Source organism: Orcinus orca, chromosome 1, assembly GCF_937001465.1.
Source record: "Orcinus orca chromosome 1, mOrcOrc1.1, whole genome shotgun sequence".
Lineage (NCBI taxonomy): Eukaryota > Metazoa > Chordata > Mammalia > Artiodactyla > Delphinidae > Orcinus > Orcinus orca.
In genome coordinates this window covers 152589024-152612741 of record NC_064559.1, presented here as the reverse complement: position 1 = coordinate 152612741, position 23718 = coordinate 152589024, and the positions used below count along the sequence as shown (strand labels likewise).

Below are 23718 nucleotides of genomic sequence, written 5' to 3'. Positions count from 1 at the left end.
TATAATCATGCTTTTAAGAACTAGAGCAAAATTACATTCACTTTTGAAGGTTACATTTCAAAATTTCAAGGTTATATCAAATAAAATCCAGGCACAAAACAGGAGCTTTCCACTTATTAGTACTCACTGACATTTGCAAGAAATGAAATAGGAGGTTCAATGATAAAAACATGCAATGTTTGGATGAATGAATACAGAAAGGACTTAAAGAATGTGGAAAGGGTAAATAAGATTATTTCAATGGCAAGAAGAATCTTTGAAAATCTCACTGTTCCATATTAAAGTGGATGGAGTTGATTCTTTCTCCTCAAATGTATCTTGAAGGTTGTAATAGAATCAGAAAATGTTAAAGCTAAAAGGATTTTAGAAAGTATTTACATCAACTCTTTCATTGGTATGGATTAAGGAACTAAGTTTGCAAGTAGAAACTGATTTTACGTGTTAAAATTATACATATATACACATAAATACCTTTATATGCACATATATACATAATACACATATATTTTAAGATAAAATTAATACAGTTATTAATTCAACAGGTATTTTCTATGGTAATGGTGATTAAAATATATTTGCAAAGATAAAGGTATATGTAATAATGGCAGTATCCACAATCAAAATGTTTTAGAAATTGTCCATAAATATTTTTATGTTTAAAATCCTATAGTAGAAATTTCTATAATTATAAAAAAAATGTTTAAAATTGTGTTTTAACATTACACATTCCTAAATAATTATATAAACCAACAGAAGTTTCTTCCCTTTCAATCTTCTTTTAAGGTTTTATAAATGACAAGTCACGGATGATAAACACCTTGCCTTTAAACTCTATCAAATATTTTTACAATTTGAGCCACTCATTTTGAAAAGAATAATGCTAAGCAATAACTCAATAGAGATGAAAGACCTCATTATAATGTAAATTATTAGTCCTTAATATATTTGGTTTATAAATTTGGACTTTTTATCTTGGATTGTCATACAGTGATACAAGCTTACACTATAAGGCACTAGAAAGGAAAGCACCTTCAAAATTCAATGACTTTTTAAAAATTGAAGTATAGTTGATATACGGTGTTCTGTTAGATTCAGGTGTACAGCAAAGTGATTCAGTTATATATATTTTCTTCAGATTCTTTTTTAAATAGTTCTGTTAGGCTACCTTGGTACTAAAGGAGAGAAGGTTATGAAAATATGTTTAGAAATGCATTTGTAATAGTCAGCATCAAATTTAGCTCAGAAAGAAATGAAGAGGACCATAACTTTGAAGGTATTGAAGAACTTACAAAGGAAAAAATCATCTGGTGGACTGCTGGGAGAGAGTCTGGACACAAAGAAATTGATGCTTGCGGTAACCCAGGTGGGAAATTTTAGGAGCCAAACTAAATGGTGGCAGTAGAGATAGAAGGATTTTGATTTGAAAGAAATATCTTCTTCACTGGTTTCTACAGGAACCTGGTTTGGATGAATAGTTATTCCGTTATTTGAGATCTGGAACATTAAAAGAAGAGCAGTTTACTTTTAGTAAAGGATGTTGAAATGGTAACTTTAGTTTTAATGTGAAATTCATGTGCCTCTAGCATAGTAAAATGGGGATATCACGGGGTTGGTGGAAATGCAGAACTGGAGCTCTAGAACTAGATTACATTGGCTTTTATCTGAGTAGGGATGATGGTTGAAGCCACCAGAATTTAACCAGGCAGAAAACGTACAGAGTGAAAAGGGAACATTACCGTAGTATAATTCCTGGGATCATCAATACTTAGTTATAAAAATTCTGTTTGGAGGAAGAGGAACTGACAACAATAACAGGGCAGTAGTCACAAGTAAGAGGAAAACTGGCTTTCAGTGTTTTTGTTTTGTTTTAAAAGAACCAAAGAAGCAGAGAGATCCAAAAAGGTTAACTGTGTTAAATGCTGCTGAAAAGCCTAGAAGGAGGATGACTGAGGGAGAAAAAGCTTTTGGATATCACAATTAGTCAGTCATTGGAAGCCCTAGTGGAGATAATCCAACTTTGGAAACTAGATGGATTTATGAATCCTTTTCAGTACAGTGCCTTTATTCTCTACCTTATCTCCTTCCTATGTCAATCACAATAATAGAATTATGTTTTTCAGATTTATCTTCGGGTAGTTTAATTTTCTTAATTCAGATTTACTTAATCTCAGAGTATAATTCAGTTAAAAACACCCTAAAACTCAGATAATTTGAAGAACTAATTCAATTTAATATACTTTGGTTAAGGAAATCTTTATTGCTGGGTAATTGTACCAACTATAAATGGCCTATTATTATTTCATTTAGTAACCTCATAAATGATTTTCCACAGTAGGCTGACAAATACTCTATTTGCTGGGCTGGGAAAAACCCAGTCCTCCTGTGTCTCTCCTCTCACACTACTATCACACTCACAACACTTCTGACACCAATGTATGGAGATTTTTTCCCACAACAAGCAATTTTCTGTGATACCAGCTGGGTGTCATAATTTAAGTCAATTATGACACTCTTTACCTGAAGATATTGTCAGATCCCACAGGTTAAGGGCTCAGTCCCAAAGACTGCCCCCCAACACACACACTTTAGATGACAACTGCAAGCAGTAGGTCCCTGGGTTATCCACAGCTTCTGTCTGACTAGGCTACAAATCGTAGTGTCCCAAGACTTTTGGCTTGCCTTTGGACTCTATTTAGCTTACAGAACTTAGGAAAACACTTAACATTTACCAGTTTATTAAAGGGTATGATGAAGGATACAGATGAACAGCCAGGTGAAAAGATACATAGAGCAAGGTCTGGGAAGGTCCCAAGAGCAGGAGCTTCTGTCCCCGTGGAGTTGGAGTGTGTCACCCTCCCAGTATGTGGATGTATTCACCATCTGGAAGCACTCCAAACTCCACACTATTGGGATTTTATGGAAGCGTCCTCACGTAGGCATGATCAATTATTGACTCCATTTTCAGCCCCTCTCCCCTTTCTGGAGAATGGGAGATGAGCCTGAAAATTCCAAGCTTCTAATCATGGTCTTTCTGGGGACCAGCCCCAACCCATGAGCCATCCAGGAGCCCACTCAAAGTTGCCTTATTAGAATAAAAGACGCTCTTATCGCCCAGGAAACTCCAAGGGACTTAGGATCAGGGTGTCAGGAACCAGGGTCAAAGACCAAATATTAGAATAAGAGATGTACCTAGTGCTCTTATCACTTAGAAACTTATAAAGGGTTTCAGGAGCCCTGTGTCAAGGACTGGGGGCAGAGACATATATATATATATATATAATTATATAAAATTATATAATAATAATATATACTATTATTTCGCAGCATCATAAGTAATAATTTCAATTAGTACCTGGCACATAGTACTTAATTATAATTACTTATAAGTAGTTATTGAATGAACAAATGAATCAGTGCTTTTCTCCCTTTGGATTATTCCCACATTCTTTTTAAAGTATTACTATCCTCTTCTTTCAGAAAATACACTCAGAATTATGTGACTGTCTTCAAATTCTTAAATAAACAAATAAAGCTAAGGGAAATGAGATTATGTAACATTTTTGTGTGAGATTTTCTACCTGATTCTCCTCAGTGCTATTTTAATATTTTTTGCTCTGTTACTATAGGCTTAATTTTTATAGTTGTCATTAGGGCATAACAGCCATCAAATCTTTCTAAAGTTTTAATAGGGAAAACAGATTACTCTTAAATCTTTGTATTGTTTTATTTCTTTCTTTGTCCACAATAAAAATAGCTTTATTTTTTATGTCATATTATATAAATAATCCATGCTCATTGTAAAAAATTCAAACAATACATTAAAGTATGATGAAGAAAGTAAAAATTACTTGAAAAGCTACCCAAGTGATATCAGCACAATTAACATTTTTATTCCTTATGGACTTACAACTTTATCATTATGATATGACTTTTTTGCCTTTAATGATGATTCTTGCTTTAAAAATCTACTCTTTTTGCTTTTAGTACAATACCGCCAGCTTTCTTTTAGTTAATATTTGCATGGTATTTCTTTTTGCATCCTTCTGCTTCTAACCTTCTTGTGTTCTTATATCTATGATTTCTTGTAAGCATAATATATTAGCCTTTAAAAAATCTAGTATGATAATATTGATCTTTTACTTGGAGTATTTAGTCCTTTTACATTTATATAATTCCTAATATAGTTAGGTTATATCTACCATGTCACTATTTATTTTCTCTTTAACTCACTGATCAGGTTCCTTTTTTCTCCTTTATTGCATTCTTTTGGATTTTGTATTAAATAGATACTTGTAGTGATATTATAGTGGTTACTCTAGAGATGTCAACATTCATCCTTGACATATGACTGCTTAATACAAATAGTAACTTTCAACAGTTCTCTGATACTGATAGAATCTTAGAAGACTTTATTATTGTGATATGCTTTTCTACAGATATCCTAACCCTCAATTAAGAGGTTTCTATTATTGTTTTGTAGAATCAATATCTATCTATATTTACCTGCATGTTTACCCTTTCCACTGTCTTTCATTTCTTCTTGCATGTCTGTGTTTCCATTTGGGAATATTTTCCTTATATCTGAAGGACACTATTTAGTATTTCTTTTAATGCCAATGTGCTAGAAATAAATAAATATGCTTCCACCTTTTGCCTATTGTGAATAATGCTACTATGAACATGGGTGTACAAATATCTCTTCAGATCTCTGCTTTCAATTATTTTGTGTATATATCCAGAAATTAAATTCCTGGATCATATGATAATTTTCTTTGTAGTTTTCTGAGAAATTACCATGATGTTTTCTGTAGCGGTTGCAAAATTTTATATTCCCACCAACAGTGCACAAGCCACAAGCAAACCAATTTTTCCATATCCTAGCCAACACTCATTATTTTGTGGGTTGTTTTTAATAGCAGCCATCCTAATGGGCATGAGACAATATCGCATTGTGGTTTTCATTTGCATTTCCCTAGTAATCAGTGATGTTGAACACCTTTTCATTGCTCATTGCCCTTTATCTTCTTTGGAAAAATGTCTGTGCAAGTCCTTTGCTTATTTTTTAACTGTGTTGTTTTTGCATTTTTGTTTACATTCCTTTTAAGATCTTCTCTTTATTTTCAGCGCTTTGATTATGATAAGCTTGGGTGTGGTTTTCTTTCCAGTTGTTTTGCTTGGAGTTTGTAAATTTTCTTGAATTTCTAGGTTAAAGCTTTTTATCAATTTTGGAATGTTCTTAGCCATCCTCTTTGCAAGTACTGTTTCAACCCCTTCTTTCTTCTTTCTGGGACTTCAACTACATATATGTTAGATCTTTCCACTGTGTGCCCCACATTTTACTTATATTTTATTCTTTATTGCATATCCTTTTTCTGTCTTACTTTAATTGGATAGTACCTACTCCTCTGTCTTCCAGTTCACTAGTCCAATTTCTAATCTGATTTTAAATTCATTTATTGAGTTCCGAATTTCAGAGTCTATATTTTTCAGTTATAAAATATCTATTTGATCCTTTTATACATATTCTAATTATCTGGTGAAAGTCTATTTATTTTCATCTGACCTATTGTGTACATCTTTTCTACTATTTTCTTGAACATGTCAATCACAGTTACTCTAAAGTCTTGTCTAATAACTGTAATATCTTGATTACCTTTGCATCTATTTTTAGTGTCTGTTTATTCCCATATATTTTGGTCATTATGAACTCATCTATTTAAGTAATTTTTTTATTGAATGCCAGACATTGAGTATACAAAATTTTAGAGTCTGTAGGGGATAATATTTAGGCAAATAAAGTAGAAAAGGTGTTCCACCTAATTTTTTTTCAGGGACAGAGGTGAGTACAGGCTAGGTGTCAGTCTATCTCTGCTTGATCTCTGTTTTTAACATGTAGCCCTCTAAGATTTTCAACTGAAATCTTAGTGTGTTCATCGTGATAGTTGCCCCCTCATGAATCTTTGTCAGTAAGGCAGCACATTCTTCCCTGTGTTTCAGAGGTATTTAAATAAAACTCCAGTTTTCTCTGTCATGAAGCATCAAAGTACAGCAAATGACTCAAAGGAGAGATCAAATATAAATCTAAGTTTTCTCAATTCTTTAATTTTCACATTAGGCTCACAAGATCACCCAAAGCCACTCTTACTTATCTTTCCCTAGTTGTGGCTTTCTGATCAAACTATAATAAAACCAGATTCTCAGACTCTGTTTTCTGTCATAGAATTGGCAAATGTCTACAGAAAAAGGAGCTTCTGACATTCAGCTCATCTCTCTTTGTTTCTCCCCACTCTGAAAACTTAGCAACTAGCTTTGTAGCTTCATCAACTGTCTGACGCATGAAAGCAGATGTTTGTGTGGCTTTTCCAGTTTCTCTCTCTAGGAGAATTGGTGCTGCCAAAACCACTTTTTATGCATTGTTTTCCAGTAGAATAGAAACGTTTACATGTCAACTAAAATAGACTAATATATTTTTTCTTTTCTGTTTTTTCTCTCTCATTAGAATTCTTTTTAAAATAAACTGCTTTTAGAGCAGTTTTAGATTCACAGCAAAATTCAGCAGAAAGTACAGATATTTCTCACATATCACCTGACTGGACACATACATAGCCCTCCCCACGATCAACATCCCTCACCAGAGTGATACTTTTGTTACAATTGATGACATACATCGATATCATTTTCACTCAAAGCCCATGGTTCACATTAGGGCTCATTCTTGGTGTAGTACATTCTATGGGTTTGAACAAATGTATGATGACATCCATCATTATAGTATCCCACAGAACAGTTTCACTGCCTTAAAAATCCTCTGTCTTCCATGTTCCCTAATTCCTGGCAACACTGATCTTTTCATTGTCTATAGTTTTGTCTTTTCCAGAATGTCACGTAATTGGAATCAAAAAGTAGCCTTTTTAGTTTGGCTTCTTTCACTTAGTTATACTCATTTAAGTTTCCTCCATATCTTTTCATGGCTTGATAACTTATTTTTCTAGCACTGAATAATATTCCATAGTCTGGATGTAGCACAGTTTATTTATCCATTCATAAATGTATTCTTTTTAACAGCTTCATTAGAGTCTATGATATATGGATAAGTTTTATTAAACAATCTCCTACTTAGGGACAATTTCCAATTTTTTTACCATCTAATATAAAGGTATATGAGCCTGAATATATACTTATTTATTTATATTTGTTTCCAAGGGATACACACCCAGGTACAGGCTTATTGGGACATAAATATACTTTAAATGTATATATACATATACACACATATATAATTAAAAATCATTTTATTATGGTAAAATATGGATAAAATAAAATTTACCATTTTAAGCATACAATTCAGTGACAGTAAGTACATTAACATTATTATACCAAAGCATTATTATTATTATTAATGTTAATAGGTAATGTTATATAGTTCAAAAATCATGCCTTCCAAATGATATAAACTGAAAAAAGTCTTTTTCAATTCTATCCCCAGCCAACCAATTTCCCTCTTTAGAGGGAGATAACTGCTATTATCAGTTTCTTATATAAATTTCCAAAGATATTTTTCATAAGCCTACGGACACATAGCATTTTAGACACTGTTTGATAAACTTGCTTTTTCCACATACTAGAAAATATAGGAGATAATTTGATATCTGTTTGTAAAGAGTTTTCTTATTTAACTTTAATTTTAATTTTTTTACAACTCCTTAATAGTACATCGTGTGGATTTATGTCATTTCCAGTCTTTGCATACATAGATTACTTTGCATCCATGCAAGCATATTATAGGAGAAATTGAATTGTTATATATAATGGTATGCCTTTTAGCAATTTTGGTAGAGTTTGTAAAATTCTCCTGCATAGACCTCGTTCCAATTTTTACCATTATCTATAATGTGAAGCATATGACTTGCTAAATTTAATCGATTGGTATTGTACTCAAAAGCTGTGATGGTTTAGATTGCTACAGGATTATATGTAAATATCCTGTCCTTACACTGCCACCCAGAAGTAGGTTGTAATCACTCTTTTCTTATTCTTCTCGTTGTGCTGAATAGATAGTAATATCTGAATTCCTTCAAGTTGCATTTTCTTGACTAGTACAGAAATTCAGCATTGTTCTTTATTTGTCATATGCTCTTCTGTAAATTGTATATTATTGCCTACTTTTTTATTGTTGTCTTCTTCTTATCACTTTGTGACTACACTTTGTATATTATATATATATCAACCCTCTTTCAAATACATTACAAATATTTTTCCTAGCTAAAATTTGATTTTGTATATGTTACTTTTTGTCATTTTTTAGCTATATGATGCAAAATACATCTTTTCTTGTTGTAATAAAATTAACTTGCTTTTGCTATAATCCCTCTATATAATTTATAATGGTAATTAATTCTCTGGAAGGAGTTGTGTAGTTCTCATAGATTATGATGACAGGAAGTCTGTCTTCCTAAATTATCTCATTACCTTAATCTTAATTCATTTATGATTGTGGAAGAGTCAGTTTATACAATTATGGAATGTTTTATATTTAATGTGAAATTCAGAGATGGCTTCACACTTTTATGCAGCTATCCTGAAAATGTTATTTCCTAAAGAAGAAATGTCAGTAAACAAGAGATAGTAAACCTTGTTTTAGACTTACTGGGTTAAGAGAAAAAAAGTGATCTCAAAATGCCAGGAAGGGGAGAAGAATACTGGTTTTTTTTTTTTTTTTTGGTTTTGGTTTTGGTGGGTTTTTTGATGTTAAAAAAGTTGCCAGAAGTCCTCTTGGGTTATTTCTTACCTCCATGTTTTACTGGATAATTGCCACAAATTATTTGGAAGAGTATGTGGAAATTAAAACTTTTACTTCTATTACTATTCAGCTCATGTGATGGTTAGAGAGCCTTTCTTCTTTACAAGTTACAGTGTTAGTTGAGTATGAAGGGTAGCAAAGATATGTAAATCATGAGATCAGAGTCAGTGGTTAAAATGCACGTTCTGGAGTTGAATCATCTAGTTTGAAATCCAGCTTTACTGTTTAAGGCTGTGTAAAATTGAGTATATTCCTTAACTTTTCATTGCCTTTGTGTTCCTCATCTGTAAAATGGGGCTCATTGTACTTGTCTTATGAGATTGTCTAGGTGTTGGGAATAAAGCAGCAAACAGAAATGACAAAACTCACACCTTCATAAATGTTATTGGGCTATTCATATGAAATACGAATCTGAGAACAGTATGAGAAATGGATTGGAATAAGAAGCAACAGGACACATGGCACATAGTGAGCACACAATAAACATTACTTTAATAATTTTTTAAGAATCAAGAAATACAAATCAAATTGGACAAATTTATTTCAAAAGAAAGTATATTTAGAGCATAATTAGTATTTATAACTTATGAACCTCTTCTAAACTTTTTTGAAAAAAAATTTTCTTTCATAGTTTGTAAAGAAGAATATAAAATTGGAAAATTATACCCAAAAGAAGGACAAATTTGTGCTATTTTTATACTAGGATTTATTTATTCAACCAATATTTATTGAGCATCTACTTTATGCTAACCCCTGTTCTAGGTGCTAGCATACAGCAGTAAATAAAACAAACAGAAGAAATCCACACTCTCATGAGTGTGTGCGTGTGTTTTGCACAGAAGAGTGATAGGGCTATGAATTTGGAAAATGAATCCTGATAATCACTTGAGAAATGTACTGGAATAGGGAGAAGCAGGAGATGTAGAAATCAGTCAGGAGGCTATCTTCTTTTAGGATGAAAAGTCACGGAGACCTGTACTTGTGAATGACAGAGAAAGCCACAAAAATTGCACAATTGTGTGATTACTGAATTTCTGTAAATAAAATAATTTCAGTGTGCTACGGGAACTTGCTATTTTTAAATAAATCCTCTTCAACTGTTATTACAAATAATTATCTATTTACTCCTTAAAGTGAGATAAGCCTATACTACTACTTAAAAAAAACCCAAAACCTCCAAGTGTATATTCCACTGAGTGTGCAACAGTCATTGTGTTCCTAGACACTCAGAGAGAAATAAAAATAATATAATATTGTCCATGAATAACCTAAAATTGATAGCCAGTTGTTACAGGTTACATATGGCATCTATACGGACAGAAATTCAAAATTTAAAGAATGAAATTGATGACGTGATTCTTCAGATCCTGTAATGCCAATATACAACTTAGATGTCTAAAGGTTATAAATATTATGATAGAAAAGAAAGTAATTGTGGGTGAGCCACAAAGTAGTGATCATATGAGAGGGAAGCTGGAGGTTAGGAGGAAAGTTGACACAGACTGTACTTGACTCTCAAGCCATGATGGGCAGAGAAAGACTACTACCAGCTGCACACTCCAGGCTCCTGGCCAGACCTGTGCTGCTTTGGAGATCTCTGCATGAGCCAGTATCCTGGCTTCCGTGTCCTGAGGTATTCTGATGCCAGGTGAATGAGCTCCTGATGCTGTCACGTCTGATTTTATTCCTATCTGTGCTGAAGAAAGAGCCCAGTTCCTACCTGTGATCTGGTTGAGAACTTTCTAGCTGGAATTTAGGAACTGATAGTTCTTTAAATCATAGCTGGAACCAAAAACCTGGAGAGGAAAGAAAGGACAGAAGGGAGTGAAATTAACACTTATTGAATAACTTTTATGTAGGCCAAGTTCATTTATACACACATTTTCTCGCTTTCTAGCCCTCATAATATCTCTATAAGAGAGATGAGAAACTGAGCTGCAGAGAAGGTTTTTCCATGGTCACTACAGCTACTAAAGGGAAAATCAGTATTACAATCTATTTCTATATGACTCAAAGGACCATTCTCTTTCTACCGTATTGCCAGGAGAAAAGAGCTTGCATGAGAAAAATTGGGTGGAGAGAACATCATAAAATTTTACCAGAATTATAAAACTCTAGAGTCATATGTTTATGAAATAGAAATGGAACAAAGCCTTCTTAAAGCAACAAAAATGGAACAATGAAAATAACTGTCAGTATTGATGCATTGAGCATGGCACCTCTGACCACAGGATAGAGGGTAGATTTATGAAGACCATGGCAGGAGACAGGCAGAATGGCTGTGAGGAGCAGCCATTCAGGGAATAATACCAAGTAGCTTTGTTGTTGTTGTTGTTGTTGTTTGCGGTACGCGGACCTCTCACTGTTGTGGCCTCTCCTGTTGCGGAGCACAGGCTTCAGACGCGCAGGCTCAGCGGCCATGGCTCACGGGCCCAGCCGCTCCGCGGCATGTGGTATCTTCCCGGACCGGGGCACGAACCCATGTCCCCTGCATTGGCAGGCGGACTCTCAATCACTACGCCACCAGGGAAGCCCCCAAATAGGTTTTTGAAACATAGGACAGATCTGAGCTAAAAATGTGGATTCAGGAGGTTTTACCATGAAGTGAAAACTAAAGTTAAGAGCAAAATAGGAAGAGAACCAGAGATTTTGGGGGAAGATGGAGGAAGAGTAAGATGTGGAGATCACCTTCCTCCCCACAGATACATCAGAAATACATCTACACGTGGAACAACTCCTACAGAAGAGAACCAAGAGCAAAACTTGGGTTAAAAAAAAGACAAAAACCAAAACAATAACAAAAGCATTTAGAGAGGTAGGGAGAGTATCAGGGTTAAGCAGGTTTATGGAAGCAAAAAAGGAGTGTGCTAAGGGGAAAAAACTGGTCAACAGAGTTAAACAAAAGCTGCAAAGAAACTTAAGGGTTCATGGAATCTGATGGTTAAGGTATTGTAAGGGAACTGTAGAAGAAATTCATAATAGTATAGGGTAAAGAACTAAGTGTGTCTTCAGTTGAGTTCCTTGGAAACAGGCTCTGAGATAAAGATTATTGTCTTATTATTTTGGGTTTCCTTGAAACAGGCTCCAAGATAAAGATAAGGATTATTTAGAAGTGCTGGGTAGAGAGAGAAATTAAACTATGATGACATTGCAACAAGAGGACTCAAGAGACCCTACAGATAGCACTGGCACTGGGGAAGCCCTTTAGAATTATGCCAAAGTGAAGCAAGGTATCTGGGCTTTTAAACAAGCATCAGGCAGTCTTTGGAGGAGTGTAACCAGGAAGGTAATTGCCTTCAGAAACAGGCAGTGCCCAGAGAGGGATGCACCTATGAGCCATTGGTAGTCAACCTTCCAGCAGCTGGAAGAATGAATGGTTCCATCCTACAAGGGGATCTAAGTTTGGCAGCTCCTCACAGCACCCCAGGAGAGAGTGGAAAAAATGACTGTAAAGGACTAGGCTAACATCTTAAATACTTTGCTGTAAGAGATATTATTATTGCAGCCAATAATCATCTCTTCCAAATTCTTTCCCACCACCATCTTCTTGCCAGCTAACTCCTTTACTGCCAGATTTTCTTCTTAGCTAGATACTTCATTTACTTACATGGCCTCCAGTTAGGTAGCTCTCTTTTCCTTCACTGTTCTTCATTAATTGTTACTCTTAGCTTATCTTGTACCATATGGGCAGATGTGAGCCTAAGTGGATTTCCATGGCCACTGCCATTAATATGTGTTATGTGAAAAATAACTGTATTTTATAGAATTGCTTTTCCTAAATCAATTACCAATAGAAAAGAGGCTTTCCATGGGAGCTCTAGGTTAAGGAACTTAGAAATTACAAACCAAGACTTGGTGTATCACTTCAAGGCTCTGACTACATTGAACAGTCTAGTTTTACATATTTCATGTGGGGCTTTCCATTTCCTTAGAAGAAGACACTAAGTAAACAGGCTGTACAATTACAAATATGAAATCTTACCATAATCACATGCTCATGAATACAGAAGAAGGTTAAATAAAAGCTGTTCATCATTTTAGTGATTATTAATTTATGGCAGCTCTGAGTGTGAGGATAGTGGAAAAATAGTTCCCAGGAGGGATTTGAGTCGATATGCACTTATATCATCATGTCAACCACTTTTATCACCCTGCATCCTTATGCTTCCTGTAGGTGCTTAATGCAACATCAACTGTCTGTAGCAGTTACCGGGGATGTGTATTTACTGGCAGTTTTATTACTTTTTATAGAATATATAGGACCATATTTTTATTTCTCTTTTTAAATTATCAATAGAATAGTTTAATATTTAAGATGTATTGGCAGGGTTCTTTTGGAAATTGTGAAGTTGTAATATACTAAATCCCCATATAACCACCCCCCTAAAAAAAACCTGAATTATGTACAGCTTTATGGAGCTCTAACTGAAGACTGTCTGAAAAAGGAAGATTTGTCCTTGCTTTGAAAATACCATATAAACACCAAAAAAAAAAAAAAAAAGAAAATCAGTCCCATCTGTCAAATTGCCTGGAGAATGCATTTAACAAGGAATGAAGCTACATTAAAGGCCATAAAATATGCAGCAAGGGAAAGAAGGATAAAGCCATCCTGCAGTTCATTGGCTTCACCTACTGTGCAGAGCTCTCCTTGTGAACAAGACAGATTGGGTAGTTATTGCTACATCAAAATATCTGCCATTGTGGAGAGTAAGAGAATGGGAAAGGGAACACTGGACTCCAAATTCCAGCTCTTTCCATGATCATTAGCCAAGGAAATGTGAAAATTAATTACACTTCCTTTCATTTTAAGAAAGCAGATCAACTTTTTCAACTAGGAAAATAAATCCCACAACTTTTTTTGCAATCAAGGAGACTGCCATTCCATTAATATTATTACCAATTTGGCAAGTGAAAGAAGTGAAGTTTGCTTTACAGTTTTGCAGCTATGCCTAAAGGAAAGGAACAAATTTCTAAAGGGTATGCTGATAGACTAGCTATTGGGCAATTATATAAATTCTCTATTGTTTTATCAAAATGTGGAAGCAACACAAGAAAATAAGATTCATTTGGAGTAGCTAACAGAAAATAAATTGCATCTAACTTAACCTGCTGAAAAAAAAAAAAAAGACAAAACATTTAGATGTCATTTTCCAAAGTACATTTTTGCTCAGATTGTAATTTTGAAAGGTGTTCACTTCTCTGTCAAATATCAAAGCGGAAAACATTTATCTGAAACAAAATGTTCAATGCTAAACTTATTGAAAGTAGTCTCCATCTGTAAATGTTAGCAAAGCTATCCAAGGATTCTCTATTGATGCATTTTGAGGGTGAGAGAATAACATCAGATGTTCTCAGCAGTTTATAAGTGCTTCTGAGAAAGGAGTGATAATGTTAAAAAATCTTGCTTATTAGCAATAAGTTATTGTTTGTTATTTTCAGGTAAAATGTGAAAATGTCCTTTATATTGTCCTAAGTTTACTCACTTTATAGGAAAAACATGACATTTTGATGGCTAACTAGATAATTTATTTGAAAACACTAGACAGTATTTTACTTGTTTCGTTTTACACAAACTATGGAACTATTCTTCAAACCACTTAGTTCCTAGAAAATATAATAAAATAGAAAAACAGTTTCTCAATAAAAATGTATTACAAGTTGCAAAAGTAATTCCAATTTAGTAGTAATCATAATCAGCTAATTTTAAAAATACTGACTTTTGTTAAAAAGATCTGAAACATAACTTGAAGAAAAAGTGGGTATTTTTTTTTTTTTTTTAACGATACACGGGCCTCTCACTGTTGTGGCCTCTCCCGTTGCGGAGCACAGGCTCCGGACGCGCAGGCTCAGCGGCCATGGCTCACGGGCCCAGCCGCTTCACGGCATGTGGGATCCTCCCGGACCGGGGCACGAACCCGTGTCCCCTGCATCGGCAGGCGGACTCCCAACCACTGCGCCACCAGGGAAGGCCAAAAGTGGGTATTTTTTAATGAAGGAAACATTTAACACTATGGTAGATAAAAATTTTAAAGATTTTTCATAGTTTTAGAAAATTGGACAGTGTTTTACAATCTAAGGAAAAATAGGAAACATGTATGTAGCTAATTGTCCAAAAGAAGATGCACACAATTATGACTAAAATATGCAATCACTGAGAAATTCAAAAAGCTCTATTCAATTAAAAATGTTACCTAAAAGTTTAGAAATAAAGACTCTAAACATCTTGTCCAAATTTAAGAACTGTAAAATAGTAATTATTTTAATGTTCTATGTGTTAATATTCTGTTGTGAGGGATTGAAATAAAGATTATTTCATATTGACAAACAGGGACAAAAATCTAGAGAAAAATTCAATTTCAGTAAATAATGGAGCCCCTCTACTGAAGAAGATATAATTTCTGCAGTGTTCAATTGGACTTAATATGTACTTGCAATATTTTGACCCTAAATTTTGACAAAGTGAATGAAGAGTTGGCTCTATCCCCTTTTTAGAAACAAAAATGCTTTATTTTCATTGAACTAAAAAATTAGATGTGAATGCAGACTGGATTGTAACCTACATGCTCCTTTGAACATACCTTTGCCAAAACATACTTTCATAGTAAACCACTTTTACACCTTAGACATAAAGCATTTTATAGTTAGTAGGGCCTCCATACATTTCTGAAACAGTAGGAGTTCAACAGCTCAGGAGTCCATCCAGATGCTCTGTACTGGCTAGATGTGAAAAGAATATCTAATTCCTAGGGGAGATCCCAGTGTAGGAAAATATCTAACTGGGTTTTGGTATAAAACATAATTAAAGAAAAAAATACATGGAGCCTGTATTTTCTTATCTATTTAAGACATGGTAAGGTTAGAGAATCATAGAAATGGGTCCCCATATACTCTAGAACACTGTAGCAGGGGAAAAAAAGGTAATTTGACTCAAATCATGTGGCTGCTTAATGGCAGAACTGGGACTAGCATTCAGGTTTCCTGACTCTTAATCCAAAGCCCTTTAGTGGAATTCTGGCAAGATTCTTGAGGATACTTGATGTTCCCTGTTAGACAAGCAATTAAGCTTATAATTGGTCCTTGTTCCGCTTCTCTGTGAACATGCCTTTCTTCAGATTCTGTGAGAGGACACATTATTCACCCAGGGACAGAGAAGAGAGTGTGAAAATTAAGTCAGTGAAGTAATTTTATTTAAATTATCCAGAAAACAAGGATAATAACATGATTTGATTATTTGTTATTTTCTGCTTATGTTTCCTTATTTGCATTAACTGAGCACCTGACTCATCTGAGGTTCAAGTGACTCTCAATTTATTTTTAATTTTATTTCTGAATAATGGTAGGAAATTTGTCGTAAATTAGGCCCTCCCACATCAATTCTTGCATCTCTCTCCTGAATTTTGGTAGTTATATGTCGTGCTCAACTTTTCACTTCTTTAAGCTAGCAAACCATTCTTTGCTAGCATTAAAAACTTCTTTCACTGATTTCTCAACACAGCAACTGTTTTATGCAGAGAAATCGTGTCTCTGATAAAATTGTAATTTTTTAAAGGCATTTAACTTCCGATTATGCATCTATACAAGCAGAAGTTTTCCATCTTAGAAATCATCCTTCATGCTTTCTTATCATTGTTAACTGTGCTAATCTACCATAAGCAACTCAGCTAGGCTTACTGTCTCCTGTTGCAGTCTTCAGGTGGTCATAAATAGGAGTATGCATTGATGATGTACTCTTATTTGGAATGAGGTACGTTGCAAAAGTTAGAGCCTCATGTAAAATAGCATGAATATCAGATTGAGAGTGTCACATATATTTATTAAGAATTCAAGATCCTGCTTAATTTATTTTATTTTATTTTAAATTAATGTTTTACCTTATTACTGGGGCAAAATACAGTGATTGTAGAAAAATTATAAAATACATACAGTCAAAACAAAGAAAATTGGACGTGTCCATAAGCCATCAGAGAAGCTATTAAGAAGCTATTAAGCTCCGGGTACTTTTATCTGAACACACTTACATGCACACACACGAAAAGGAATAATTCTGAATATGTAACTTGTTAAGGTTTTTTGCTCTGAGCAATATATGGCAAAGATTTTCTCATTAATATAATCAATTTTGAATTAAAAAGTAGTATGTGGATTTTACATTAATATTATCTCTGAATGAATGAGAGCTATATGAACCAGAGTAGGGTATATTACCAATGTAAACATTATTCATCTGCATCATTTTTAAAGATTGCACAGTAGTCTACTATGCGTACATTCTATATTTATTTAACTAATCCTTTATGGCTATATTTTAAGTTATTTTAAATTTTCTTTGCTTTTATGAGCAATTATGCATGTCTTTCTACACATTCAATTCTGGGTACATTTTTTATGGATAGAATTACTGTTCAAATAAAATTTCTGAATAAGAGTTTTGAACCCTTTACTTCTTATTCCTTGACTTCCTATTCCAGCTGGTAATTCTTTCTTTTTTTATTTTTCTTTTTTTTTTTTTTTTTTTTTTTTGCTTGAGGCATTTTTTTAAATTCAGTTTTAGTGCACTATGGACAAAATGGCTGGTAAATAATTTTTAAAAGTTGTGTGGATAAACAGCCTTCTTATCCAATGGCAACATGCAAAGAAATATCATGAAACAATAAAAATCTTTTCCAAATTTTCAGAAATCTCCATATCTATAAAAAAATAGACAAAGAAGTGCCTTTATATCCTCTTCCTAGATTCACCAATTGTCAGCATTTAGCCACATTAGCATTATCTCTTTCTCTGTAAGTCGCAGACATTATGATACTTTACCTTTAAAGATTGTACTCTATAGCTCCTAAAATAAGGGCAGTCTTTTCCACAACTACAGTGCCATTGTCAGGTCTAAGATATTTACAATTACTCCATAATATCATCCAATATGTGGTCCACATTTAAATTTCTCAGATTGTCCCCCAAATGCCATTTATGACTTTTTTGTTTTGAATCCAATCAATGTTCATACATTTTGGTCATTATATCCCTTTAGTACTAATAACATTTACATGACATTAAATTTTTAAAAAGTCTTGGCCAGTCATCTTTTAAAATGTCCAAGATACTAGATTTGTTAATCATAGCCTGATTGCACAAACTATTAGATTGTTGGTACTGACTGCTTCTTATCACATCAGAAAGTATATAATGTCAGTTTGTCCCTCAATTGATGATACTAAATGTGACCACTTAATTGAGGTGGTGCCAAATCCCTCCATTGTATATTTTCTCCTTTATAATCGGTAATGTGTGGGCTTTGAAAGTATGTGAATATCGTGACTCCAATAACTTTTTACCCAGCAGTCTTAGTGTCCATTGATGGCCCTTTACTGAATTGCCGTTAGGGATTGCAAAATGAACATATTGTATCATTTTCATACACTGTATTAATATTATTTCAAGAAGTTTCCTTTTTATCTCTCTCTCTTTTTCTTTCTCTCTCAGTCTCTCAGCATTGTGGACTACTCATGAATTTGTTTTTAGCCCAAATATTTGTGTTTAATTCAACGAAAGCAATAGAGATTTAATTGTCAGTCTAGTTCACTTTGGCTGATAAAAATGCTCAGAATTTGGTGCTTGGAAAAATGTATATATTTAGTAACACTAACATTGCTCCATTATTTTTAAAATAATAATTTTTCTGCTTTTCTGAAAGTCTCCATGACATACGTTGAAATTATTTCACAATTTTCTATTTCCAAAAGTGACATTTGGAATTTGCAAGACTAAGCACTGCAGAAAAAGTGTTAAAGAGCTTGCTTTTTAAATTCCTATAAGATTTAAATACCATTTTTTTTACATCTTTATTGGAGTATAATTGCTTTACAATGGTGTGTTAGTTTCTGCTTTATAACAAAGTGAATCAGTTATACATATACTTATGTGCCCATATCTCTTCCCTCTTGCGTCTCCCTCCCTCCCACCCTCCCTATCCAACCCCTCCAGGTGGTCACAAAGCACCGAGCTGATCTCCCTGTGCTATGCGGAGGCTTCCCACTAGTTATCTACCTTAGGTTTGGTAGTGTATATATGTCCATGCCTCTCTCTCGCTTTATCACAGCTTACCCTTCCCCCTTCCCATATCCTCAAGTCCATTCTCTAGGAAGTCTGTGTCTTTATTCCTGTCTTACCCCTAGGTTTTCCATGACATTTATTTTTCTTAAATTCCATATATATGTGTTAGCATACGGTATTTGTCTTTCTTTTTCTGACTTACTTCACTCTGTATGACAGACTCTAGGTCTATCCACCTCATTACAAATAGCTCAATTTCATTTCTTTTTATGGCTGAGTAATATTCCATTGTATATATGTGCCATATCTTCTTTATCCATTCATCTGATGATGGACACTTAGGTTGTTTCCATCTCTGGGCTATTGTAAATAGAGCTGCAATGAACATTTTGGTACATGACTCTTTTTGAACTATGGTTTTCTCAGGGTATATGCCCAGTAGTGGGATTGCTGGGCCATATGGTAGTTCTATTTGTAGTTTTTTAAGGAACCTCCATACGGTTCTCCACAGTGGCTGTATCAATTTACATTCCCACCAACAGTGCAAGAGGGTTCGCTTTTCTCCACACCCTCTCCAGCATTTATTGTTTCTAGATTTTTTGATGATGGCCATTCTGACTGTTGTGACATGATATCTCATTGTAGTTTTGATTTGCATTTCTCTAATGATTAATGATGTTGAGCATTCTTTCATGTGTTTGTTGGAAGTCTGTATATCTTCTTTGGAGAAATGTCTATTTAGGTCTTCTGCCCATTTTTGGATTGGGTTGTTTGTTTTTTTGTTATTGAACTGCATGAGCTGCTTATAAATTTTGGAGATTTATCCTTTGTCACTTGCTTCATTTGCAAATATTTTCTCCCATTCTGAGGGTTGTCTTTTGGTCTTGTTTATGGTTTCCTTTGCTGTGCAAAAGCTTTGAAGTTTCATTAGGTCCCATTTGTTTATTTTTGTCTTTATTTCCATTTCCTCTAGGAGGTGGGTCAAAAAGGATCTTGCTGTGATTTATGTCATAGAGTGTTCTGCCTATGTTTTCCTCTAAGAGTTTGATAGTGTCTGGCCTTACATTTAGGTCTTTAATCCATTTTGAGCTTATTTTTGTGTATGGTGTTAGGGAGTGATCTAATCTCATACTTTTATATGTATCTGTCCAGTTTTCCCAGCACCACTTATTGAAAAGGCTGTCCTTTCTCCACTGTACATTCCTGCCTCCTTTATCAAAGATAAAGTGACCATATGTGTGTGGGTTTATCTCTGGGCTTTCTATCCTGTTCCATTGATCTATCTTTCTGTTTTTGTGCCAGTACCATACTGTCTTGATTACTGTAGCTTTGTAGTATAGTCTGAAGTCAGGGAGCCTGATTCTTCCAGCTCCGTTTTTCATTCTCAATATTGCTTTGGCTATTCAGGGTCTTTTGTGTTTCCATACAAATTGTGAAATTTTTTGTTCTAGTTCTGTGAAAAATGCCTGTGGTAGTTTCATAGGGATTGCATTGAATCTGTAGATTGCTTTGGGTAGTAGAGTCATTTTCACAATGTTGATTCTTCCAATCCAAGAACATGGTATACCTCTCCATCTATTTTTATCATCTTTAATTTCTTTCATCAATGTCTTATAGTTTTCTGCATACAGGTCTTTTGTCTCCTTAGGTAGGTTTATTCCTAGATATTTTATTCTTTTTGTTGCAATGGTAAATGGGAGTGTTTTCTTGATTTCACTTTCAGATTTTTCATCATTAGTATATAGGAATGCCAGAGATTTCTGTGCATTACTTTTGTATACTGCTACTTAACCAAATTCATTGATTAGCTCTAGTAGTTTTCTGGTAGCATCTTTAGGATTCTCTATGTATAGTATCATGTCATCTGCAAACAGTGACAGCTTTACTTCTTCTTTTCTGAATTGGATTCCTTTTATTTCCTTTACTTCTCTGATTGCTGTGGCTAAAACTTCCAAAACGATGTTGAATAAGAGTGGTGAGAGTGGGCAACCGTGTCTTGTTCCTGATCTTAGAGGAAATGCTTTCAGTTTTTCACCATTGAGGATGATGTTGGCTGTGGGTTTGTCATATATGGCCTTTACTATGTTGAGGAAAGTTCCCTCTCTGCCTACCTTCTGCAGGGTTTTTATCATAAATGGGTGTTGAATTTTGTCAAAAGCTTTCTCTGCATCTATTGAGATGATCATATGGTTTTTCTCCTTCAATTTGTTAATATGGTTTATCACATTGATTGATTTGCGTATATTGAAGAATCCTTGCATTCCTGGAATAAACCCCACTTGATCATGATGTATGATCCTTTTTATGTGCTGTTGGATTCTGTTTGCTAGTATTTTATTGAGGATTTTTGCATCTATGTTCATCAGTGATATTGGCCTGTAGTTTTCTTTCTTTGTGACATCCTTGTCTGGTTTTGGTATCAAGGTGATGGTGGCCTCGTAGAATGAGTTTGGGAGTGTTCCTCCCTCTGCTATATTTTGGAAGAGTTTGAGAAGAATAGGTGTTAGCTCTTCTCTAAATGTTTGATAGAATTCGCCTGTGAAACCATCTGGTCCTGGGCTTTTGTTTGTTGGAAGATTTTTAATCACAGTTTCAATTTCAGTGCTACAGTGCTTGTGATTGGTCTGTTCATATTTTCAATTTCTTCCTGATTCAGTCTTGGCAGGTTGTGCATTTCTAAGAATTTGTCCATTTCTTCCAGGTTGTCCATTTTATTGCCATAGAGTTGCTTGTAGTAATCTCTCATGATCTTCTGTATTTCTGCAGTGTCAGTTGTTACTTCTCCTTTTCCATTTCTAATTCTATTGATTTGAGTCTTCTCCCTTTTTTTCTTGATGAGCCTGGCTAATGGTTTATCAATTTTGTTTATCTTCTCAAAGAACCAGCTTTTAGTTTTTATTGATCTTTGCTATCGTTTCCTTCATTTCTTTTTCATTTATTTCTGATCTGATTTTTATGATCTCTTTCCTTCTGCTAACTTTTGAGTTTTTTTGTTCTTCTTTCTGTAATTGCTTTAGGTGCAAGGTTAGGTTGTTTATTCGAGATGTTTCCTGTTTCTTAAGGTAGGATTGTATTGCTATAAACTTCCCTCTTAGAACTGCTTTTACTGCATCCCATAGATTTTGGGTCGTCGTGTATCCATTGTCATTTGTTTCTAGGTATTTTTTAATTTCCTCTTTGATTTCTTCAGAGATCACTTCGTTATTAAGTAGTGTATTGTTTAGCCTCCATGTGTTTGTATTTTTTACAGATCTTTTCCTGTAATTGATATCTAGTCTCATAGCGTTGTGGTCGGAAAAGATACTTGATACAATTTCAATTTTCTTAAATTTACCAAGGCTTGATTTGTGACCCAAGATATGATCTATCCTGGAGAATGTTCCATGAGCATTTGAGAAAAATGTGTATTCTGTTGTTTTTGGATGGAGTGTCCTATAAATATCAATTAAGTCCATCTTGTTTAATGTATCATTTAAAGCTTGTGTTTCCTTATTTATTTTCATTTTGGATGATCTGTCCATTGGTAAAAGTGGGGTGTTAAAGTCCCCTACTATGAATGTGTTACTGTCGATTTCCCCGTTTATGGCTGTTAGTATTTCCCTTATGTATCGAGGTGCTCCTATGTTGGGTGCGTAAGTATTTACAATTGTTATATCTTCTTCTTGGATTGATCCCTTGATCATTATGTAGTGTCCTTCTTTGTCTCGTCTAATAGTCTTTATTTTAAAGTCTATTTTGTCTGATATGAGAATTGCTACACCAGCTTTCTTTTCGTTTCCATTTTCATGAAATACCTTTTCCATCCCCTTAGTTTCAGTCTGTATGTGCCTTTAGGTGTGAAGTGCGTCTCTTGTAGACAGCATATATATGGGTCTTGTTTTTGTATCCATTCAGCCAATCTGTGTCTTTTGGTGGGAGCATTTACTCCATTTACGTTTAAGGTAATTATCAATATGTATGTTCCTATTCTCATTCTCTTAATTTTTTTTGGGTTCGTTAATGTAGGTCTTTTCCTTCTCTTGCATTTCTTGCCTAGAGAAGTTCCTTTAGCAGTTGTTGTAAAGCTGGTATGGTGGTGCTGAACTCTCTCAGCTTTTGCTTGTCTGTAAAGGTTTTAATTTCTCCATCAAATCTGAATGAGATCCTTGCTGGGTAGAGTAATCTTGGTTGCAGGTTTTTCTCCTTCATCACTTTAAATATGTGCTACCAATCCCTTCTGGCTTGCAGAGTTTCTGCTGAAAGATCAGCTGTTAACCTTATGGGGATTCCCTTGTGTGTTATTTGTTGTTTTTCCCTTGCTGCTTTTAATATGTTTTCTTTGTATTTAATTTTTGACAGTTTGATTAATATGTTTCTTGGTGTATTTCTCCTTGGATTTATCCTGTATGGTACTCTCTGTGCTTCCTGGACTTGATTAACTATTTCCTTGCCCATATTAGGGAAGTTTTCAACTATAATCTCTTCAAATATTTTCTCAGTCCCTTTCTTTTTCTCTTCTTCTTCTGGAACCCCTATAATTCGAATGTTGGTGTGTTTAATGTTGTCCCAGGGGTCTCTGAGACTGTCCTCAGTTCTTTTCATTCTTTTTTCTTTATTCTGCTCTGCAGTAGTTATCTCCACTATTTTATCTTCTAGGTCACTTATCCGTTCTTCTGCCTCAGTTATTCTGCTATTGACCCCTTCTAGAGTATTTTTAATTTCATTTATTGTGTTGTTCATCGTTGTTTGTTTCATCTTTAGTTCTTCTAGGTCCTTGTTAAATGTTTCTTGCATCTTGTCTATTCTCTGTCCAAGGTTTTGGATCATCTTTACTATCATTATTCTGAATTCTTTCTCAGGTAGACTGCCTGTTTCCTCATCATTTGTTAGGT

General features: G+C 34.3%; 1 protein-coding gene across 6 annotated transcripts in view; it reads left to right on the top strand.

The window, feature by feature from the left end:
- The window catches only part of LRRC7 (leucine rich repeat containing 7), a 502831-nt gene that overhangs the window by 139864 nt on the left and 339249 nt on the right, over nucleotides 1-23718 (top strand). The gene's annotated exons all lie outside the window — the stretch shown is intronic.